We start from the raw sequence: 9,087 nt of genomic DNA, 5'->3' as shown, positions 1-9,087 counted from the left end.
TTTATTTTATTCATAACAAATTCATTTTTGTACAAATTCATGTTTTTCCATGTCAGTCAGACTGATCATGTGACCTTTAACTTGTGAGAGACAGAGAGAGAGACAGAGAGAGAGAGAGAGAGAGAGAGACAGGTTGAGAGAGTAATTTCTTACAGTGGGCTCTCCTAACCTCTCTCTGTCTCTGGAAAGGCAGGTTTAAAATATTTGCATTTCCTTTCTAAATGAAGTCAAATAAAGCCAAATAAAAACCCTAAAACAAATTCAGTTTTCACCTTCAAGATGAAAGATGAATAGAAATAAATTTGTTCAGATGTCGTACAAAGTTCTGAAACGCAGCTTTTGTTGAATTTCAGACCCTGTGGGTGAGAGACAGAGAGAGAGAGACAGAGAGAGAGAGAAAACAGTTTGGTGAAGATCCCGCTGTAAAAAGTTAAACCTGTCTCTAGCGCTCTGACAGGTTTCACTTTTTACAGCGGGATCATATTTCGTTCAGAATTCACCTGTTTGATTTTAATGGACACAGCAGAAAAACACCAGAAGAAGAAACCTGATTTATTATCAAATATTAATTCAGTCTCTCTGTTTATTATGTTATTATGTTTATAAATTATCTGAATAAAACTGAATCAAACTGATACTAAAAAATAAGTATAAAAACTGTTGTGTGTTTCTAAACGGAAAAAAAAATCGATGAATGAAAACCAGACGCTTCAAGATGTAAAATATTTTTATTTTTTGTAAATGATCCTAAATCAGATTCCACAATTTTTTTTCCAAAAACAACAAAATAAAAACAAAAGAGAAACATCATCAGTTCACACTCTGAATACTCCAAACAAAAAAACAAAAGAACAAGCTTCATGTCTCCAACAGTCTCTTCTAACTGTACAGATGAGAAATGTACAAGACTAAAGAAGAAGAGTCTGACGCTTCAGTATGTACAAGACTAAAGAAGGAGAGTGATGCTTCAGTATGTACAGAGCTGCTTTATGTGCACAAAACTAAAAAAAAACAAAAAAACAGCGAACGTTCAGAACGGCAGCAGAGCGAAAACAAACCGCGACAGGGTTCAGCGGGAAAACAAAATAAGAAAAGGCCGCAGTGAAGCCCGTCCAATCACAACGCTCCGCCTCCTGAAGACAGGAAGTCAGAGTCGGAACAGAAAAGTGAATTTTATTTTTTTCCTCTCTTTTTTTCTCTCAGCACAACAAAAATACTTTCTGCTTTGTTCCACATTCTGTACAGTTTGAAGCTTTAAACAGACGAAGAAGATGATCTTGGTCAAGGATTTTCTAAACGTTTCTATAGTACAGATATTTACACGCCGCGACTCCAGCCCCCGAACGCACCGTCGATTTAGAAAATAGCTTCATTCGGTAATAAATACAAAAAAAAATCTCTTATTTTACAGAAAATTAACAAAAAAAGGGAAGAAGAAAGCCGACACGCTGACTCATGGAATCAAGTATTTTTCATGGGAATTTTTCTCCAGGATTTTTTTTTTTTTTTTTTTTTAGTGCAAGTTAATAAATCTTTTCCCTTTCAGGAACTAGAACATTCTGTTATTCAGTGGCGTGTTGACGGTCATACATGTTCATTTACAAACAATATACACACAGAGAGGACCAGCCTCGCTTTGACCCCACCCCCCCACCTGTCAATCACCAGCTGAGATTTAGCCCCGCCTCCCAATATCGCTAAACAGGTCATTTCTGTCCCCGCCCACTCTCGTTTTAACCCCACCCACTCCCCAGTAAATAAACTTTATTATTGACAGACACCCTGCCCCCCCACACATGATTATCATTATTATCAATATTCTAATGATCAGTTTTATTATTATATCATCAATATTCAATCTCCTCCAGTCTCCTGTGGCACAGCGGGCGATCGACATCCAGCTCAGCACCAAGACGAAGAGAGAGCTGCCAGTGTGTGTGTGTGTGTGTGTGTGTGTGTGTGTGTGTGTGTGTGTGTGTGTGTGTCTCAATTCATCCATTTGCGGCAGTTGAGCGCTCCACAGTGACAGGGGATTTTATGTTGATCGTCCTCCAGGTCAAACTTATAGTCATAAGAGAGCTGAAAGAGAGAGAGAGAGCGAGAGACAGAGAGAGAGAGCGAGAGAGAGAGAGACAGAGAGAGAGCGAGAGAGAGACACATTAGCAACACTAATACAATTAATGTTTACTTGACTGGTTGCATGCAAGTTTACGTTTACTAAATTAACAAGGTTACTAGTTTAACAAGTTCACTAAATTGACAAGGTTACTAGTTTAACAAGTTCACTAAATTGACAAGGTTACTAGTTTAACAAGTTTACTCATTAACCAAGTTTAATATCTTAACAAGTTTACTAAATTAACAAAGTTACTAATTTAACAAGTTTACTAATTTAACAAGTTTACTATCTTAACAAGTTTACTAAATTAACAAGGTTACTAATTTAACAAGTTTACTACTTTAACAAGGTTACTAGTTCAACAAGTTTACTATCTTAACAAGGTTACTAGTTCAACAAGTTTACTATCTTAACAAGGTTACTAGTTCAACAAGTTTACTAAATTGACAAGATTACTAGTTTAACAAGTTTACTAATTGAACAAGTTTACTAAATTGACAAGGTTACTAATTTAACAAGTTTACTAATTTAACAAGTTTACTAAATTGACAAGGTTACTAGTTTAACAAGTTTATTAATTTAACAAGTTTACTAAATTGACAAGGTTACTAGTTTAACAAGTTTACTATCTTAACAAGTTTACTAAATTAACAAGGTTACTAGTTTAACAAGTTTACTAATTTAACAAGTTTATTAAATTGACAAGGTTACTAGTTTAACAAGTTTACTATCTTAACAAGTTTACTCATTTACCAAGTTTACTAGTTTAACAAGTTTGCTATCTTAACTTTACTACTTTAACAAGGTTACTAGTTTAACAAGTTTACTCATTAACCAAGTTTCCTATCTTAACTTTACTACTTTAACAAGGTTACTAGTTTAACAAGTTTACTCATTTACCAAGTTTGCTATCTTAACAAGTTTACTACTTTAACAAGTTTACTACTTTAACAAGGTTACTAGTTTAACAAGTTTACTATCTTAACAAGGTTACTAGTTCAACAAGTTTACTATCTTAACAAGTTTACTGAGTTAACAAGGTTACTAGTTTAACAAGTTTACTAAATTGACAAGGTTACTAGTTTAACAAGTTTATTAATTTAACAAGTTTACTAAATTAACAAGGTTACTAGTTTAACAAGTTTACTAAATTGACAAGGTTACTAGTTTAACAAGTTTACTAATTTAACAAGTTTACTAGTTTAACAAGGTTACTAAATTAACAAGTTTACTAGTTTAACAAGTTTACTCGTTTACCAAGTTTGCTATCTTAACAAGTTTACTAGTTTAACAAGTTTACTATCTTAACAAGTTTACTAAATCAACAAGGTTACTAGTTTAACAAGTTTACTAATTTAACAAGTTTATTAAATTGACAAGGTTACTAGTTTAACAAGTTTACTATCTTAACAAGTTTACTAGTTTAACAAATTTACTAGTTTAACAAGTTTACTCATTTACCAAGTTTACTAGTTTAACAAGTTTGCTATCTTAACTTTACTACTTTAACAAGGTTACTAGTTTAACAAATTTACTCATTTACCAAGTTTGCTATCTAACTTTACTACTTTAACAAGGTTACTAGTTTAACAAGTTTACTCATTTACCAAGTTTGCTATCTTAACAAGTTTACTACTTTAACAAGTTTACTACTTTAACAAGTTTACTACTTTAACAAGGTTACTAGTTTAATAAGGTTACTAGTTTAACAAGTTTACTAAATTGACAAGTTTACTAGTTTAACAAGTTTACTCATTTACCAAGTTTACTAGTTTAGCAAGTTTGCTATCTTAACAAGTTTACTACTTTAACAAAGTTACTAGTTTAACAAGTTTACTCATTTAACAAATTTACTAAATTGACAAGGTTACTAGTTCAACAAGGTTACTCATTTAACAAGTTTACTAAATTGACAAGGTTACTAGTTTAACTAGTTTACTAGTTTAACAAGTCTACTCATTTACCAAGTTTGCTATCTTAACAAGTTTACTACTTTAACAAGTTTACTACTTTAACAAGGTTACTAGTTTAATAAGGTTACTAGTTTAATAAGTTTACTCTTAACAAGTTTACTAAATTAACAAGGTTACTAGTTTAACAACTTTACTAGTTTAATCAGTTTACTAGTTTAACAACTTTACTAGTTTACTTGCTCGCTTCATTCCACCATTATGAATTTGCATGGTGATTCATAATGGTCTGGTCAAGCCTATCCACCGGCAGTTATTTCAGATACTGTCCAACAAACCTGATTGCATGGTGGATGTGGACGACACACAGAGCGACGACGACGACCAAAATGGCAGCCGGGAAAGGAACAGGATGATAGCGAGCTAGATTTAGAGATTTCATCAGTCCTTAAAAAACTGAATGGCATCGATGAATTAAAACAGGAACGATCAGCTGATTAAAAGCTGGGAAGTGAGCGGCGCCATGATTGTTGTTGTTCTGAGCCGTTTCCAGATTAAGTCAATCTGCTTTGGTTGTTGTTGTTGTCAGTTATCAAAATCTTTGACCAACCACAGCAGCAATCGTTTGGGCTGAGAAATTGTCAGTGAATCAGCAGCTGCGTTTATATGGAGTCTTTTATTATGGAGTCTTTTATTCCACTAGTAATCAGAATAGTAGCACAGTCAGAATAAAAATGTTTCATGTAACCTCCTCAATCAGAATAAGCCGGCCCGTTCTGAATGAAATTTCATTCTGTTTGAGAGTGGTGGTATAAACCTTTCATAATCCTTTCGATGGATAAAATTTTGTCATGTAAACGCTCATTCTGATCACTTTGGTTGGAATATCTAAACTCTTTGCACACGATCACCGATTTGACGCACTGTGAGTGGTGTTGACTTTTTTCAGGGAGAATTTGAATGGCTGCTTGGTATGAACCCCAGGGTGCTGAGGGTGACAAAGCCTAGGCGGCAGAGCCCGCTTTTATATCAAGTGCTGACTCCGCCCACCTGGGCCAGTGACAAATACAAGTGAACCCAATCATTGTGTGCAAAACAAAACGTCTTTTTCGGACACTTTTGGAGCGGTATGTTCTGATAAAACTGTTGCTTCATCAGACAGAACAGTAAGGCCCTGTGTCCACCAAAGACTTGTGAAAGAAGCCCTGGTGCTGTTCTGTCATTAATTCCAACGGAAAAATACTTTCAGCTCCTACGACCCAGAACAGGCACCTGACCTCTTTTTAGTGCTGGACCTGTTCTCCAGTTGAAACTAGTTCAACTTTTGTGAAGCGCACCGCTCGTCGATGTCACTTCAGAGTTCTACCGACCAATGAGGATGAAGCAGGGGCGGGACCGAGAGCCGGCAACCTGCCGTTTAATAGCGAATGTTAACTAGGCTAACGTTTGGCATAGCAGCAACACCAGGAGACGCGTTCTCGGCTCCCCGCTCCAGCCTCACCTGATGCAGCCAAAATGCTCAGCAGGTCGGCTGGTGGACCCGGGGCCTAAAGCTCTGGACCTGGAGCCTAAAGCTCCGGACACGGGGCCTAAAGCTCCAGACCTGGGGCCTAAAGCTCCGGACCCGGGGCCTAAAGCTCCGGACATGGGGCCTAAAGCTCCGGACCCGGGGCCTAAAGCTCCAGACTCAGGTCCAGGTTTCAAAACCTTAAGCCATGTTAGAGAGCTGGATTCATTATTTTCTACATATCAGGAACTTTTATTCCAGACTGGAGCATGAGAACTCACCATGTGATCCTTTTATTCAGCGTCATATAAACACTTGCGGGGGAATCTTTAATCAGAATGAAATAATACGGCTCATGTAACCGCAGCTAGTGATGGATAGGCTTGACTGATTGGTTATTGATCACCTACCTCCTCTCCTCTCTGGATGACTGACTGACTGATTGATTGATTGATTGACTGATTGGTTGGTTGGTTATTGATCACCTACCTCCTCCCCTCTCTGGATGCGTCTGCAGGAGCTGATGATGATCTTGTTCTCCTTCTCCACTGTCACCACCTCCGTCAGGCAGTTCGGAGCGCAGGAGTGGTTGATGTACCTGTCAATCAAACCACATCATTCACTTTATTGACATTACTGATTCACTTTATTGATTCACTTTACTGATTCACTTTACTGACTCACTTTACTGATTCACTTTACTGACTTTACTGATTCACTTTATTGATTCACTTTACTGATTCACTTTACTGATTCACTTTACTGACTTTACTGAATCACTTTACTGAATCACTTTACTGACTTTACTGATTCACTTTACTGATTCACTTTATTGATTCACTTTACTGACTTTACTGATTCACTTTACTGACTTTACTGATTCACTTTACTGACTTTACTGATTCACTTTATTGATTCACTTTACTGACTTTACTGAATCACTTTACTGATTCACTTTACTGATTCACTTTACTCACTTTACTGATTCACTTTACTGAATCACTTTACAGACTCACTTTACTGATTCACTTTACTGACTTTATTGATTCACTTTACTGACTCACTTTACTGATTCACTTTACTGACTCACTTTACTGACTCACTTTACTGACTTTATTGATTCACTTTACTGACTCACTTTACTGATTCACTTTACTGACTCACTTTACTGATTCACTTTACTGACTCACTTTACTGACTCACTTTACTGACTTTACTGATTCACTTTACTGACTTTACTGATTTACTTTACTGATTCACTTTACTGATTCACTTTACTGACTTTACTGACTCACTTTACTGATTCACTTTACTGACTTTACTGATTCACTTTACTGACTCACTTTACTGACTTAACTGAATCACTTTACTGATTCACTTTACTGATTCACTTTACTGACTCACTTTACTGATTCACTTTACTGACTTTACTGATTCACTTTACTGACTCACTTTACTGATTCACTTTACTGAATCACTTTACTGATTCACTTTACTAATTTACTTTACTGGCTGATTTCTTTCACTTAAACCAACAAACTCAAGATCATGTTTCTCATCTGGAATAAAAACAGCAGTCTAACCAGTCTAACCAGTTTAACCAGTCTCACCTGGCAGGTCCTCCAGTGATGGTGGCGTCGATCACGTAGTCGTTGTCGATACGGAACATGTACACTCCACGGTTCTAAACACACACACACACACACACACACACACACACACACACACAAACACACACACACACACACACACACACACACACACACACAGACACACACAGAGAACAGTTAGTGAGTCTCACTTCTTCACTTTAGTCTGACACTTCACAACAGAGATTTTGTACATGTCTGGATTAAATATTGTGTAAAACAAACAATAAATCAGAAATTCTTTTAATTAATTACATTAATTTTTCAGTTAGCGTTCAGTAAAAACAAATTCTCCAGCTAAAATTCACTCTTTTATCCTGCATGTAAACAAAAGACAGAAACTGAAAATCTTTCACTTCAGATTTACAAGTCGACAAGACAGTGTTACTTCAGTTTGTCTCATTTTAGTTTCATTTCAGTACAATGTTTTTAACTGCTAACTGTCTCAGTTTACAATAACAAGCTTGGTGTTTTCATCTGGATCTGGATATTGTGTGTGTGTGTGTGTGTGTGTGTGTGTGTGTGTGTGTGTGTGTGTGTGTGTGTGTGTGTGTGTGTGTTACCTGGGCCTCGTACAGCCTCTCCTTGCGATTGGCCACTTCGCTCCTGATGATGGTGCCGATGTACTCAATGACCATGGTGCATTTCTCGATGTCTCTGGCTGCATACAGACCCAGACCCTGCACACACACACACACACACACACACACACACACACACACACACACACACACACACACACACACACACACACACAGGTTATTGACCTTCAACTTCAAGCAGCAGATGTGTTTTCATTCTGCAACAACGTTCAGATCTGAGTTTTGAGTTGAGAGAGTATGTGTGTGTGTGTGTGTGTGTGTGTGTGTGTGTGACCTGGATGCGGGAGCGGGCCAGGTACACGTTGCTCTTCCACTCGGCCTTCATGCGTCGGTACTGAGACGACTTGGAGTGTCGTCCCTGCTGAGCGCCGGCCATCGACTCGCCCGGCGACAGGGCGAGGACGCCGGGGACGAGGCCTACGATTGGTCCGACCGAACCCTGACACCGCGGGGCGATGCTGGTCAGCAGGTAGTTCCTGTGTGTGTGTGTGTGTGTGTGTGTGGGGAGACCAGGTGGGACATGGTCAGTTACAAGAGATTATAAGTAAAACTTTATTTGTATAGCGTCACAAAGTGCTTCACAAGTTAAAACATAAAGACATACACACTGACAGTACAGGGAACACACATTAGAAAAGGCCTGTCTGTATAAACGGGTCTCGAGTTGCTGCTTAAAACTGTCCACAGTATTAACAGATCTAATGTCAGGAGGAAGGCCGGATGAAAGCAGGATCGCCCTTCGTCTGGAGTCTGGACCGAGGATCAGCAGCAGCCCCTGGTCCAGGACCTTAGACCCCGACCGGGCAGGTGTGGGGACAGTCGGAGCCTGGGCCTGCCATGCCTTGTCAGTTATCAGCAGGATTTTGAAATCAATCCTGAATTTAATAGGTAGCCGGTGGAGGGAGGCCAGGTGTGATATGAGCCTGAGCAGACTGGATCTGCTGAGAAGTCTGGTCAAGTCGGTCAAGAGCAGACTTGTTAAGGCCTGTGATGTCCAAATTATTTTACCGGGTATTTTCAGTATGTTCAGGACTCTCATGGCCTGAATACGAGGGCCAGTGTATCTAACCTGAAACAACCCAATCTAAAAAGCAAAGTAGGGAGAAATACATTTCTCTACTCAGAGGGGGAGGAGTGGAATAAAACCCCAAACAAAATTAAATCTGCCCATTCTCTGAATAGTTTTAAAAAACACAACTGAAAAAATGGACGCTGAGTAAGTTAGTATAGTGAAACATCTTTTCTAGGACAGTTTGGACTGGTTTCTGAACTTGTGTGTTTTTTTTTTATTATTTTCATG

At 38.1% G+C, this 9,087-nt stretch overlaps 1 pseudogene; it reads right to left on the bottom strand.

Moving 5' to 3' along the window:
- Positions 1-1,756: 1,756 nt before the first annotated feature.
- Positions 1,757-9,087, bottom strand: part of LOC139639150 (histone-lysine N-methyltransferase 2C-like) — a 26,983-nt pseudogene continuing 19,652 nt past the window's right edge.

Source organism: Centroberyx affinis, unplaced genomic scaffold, assembly GCF_046629955.1.
Source record: "Centroberyx affinis isolate AG114_WGS23_722 - 3 ecotype Tasmania unplaced genomic scaffold, CSIRO-AGI_Caff_v1 ptg006889l_1, whole genome shotgun sequence".
Taxonomy (NCBI): Eukaryota; Metazoa; Chordata; class Actinopteri; order Beryciformes; family Berycidae; genus Centroberyx; species Centroberyx affinis.
This window is presented reverse-complemented; position numbering and strand designations above follow the sequence as displayed.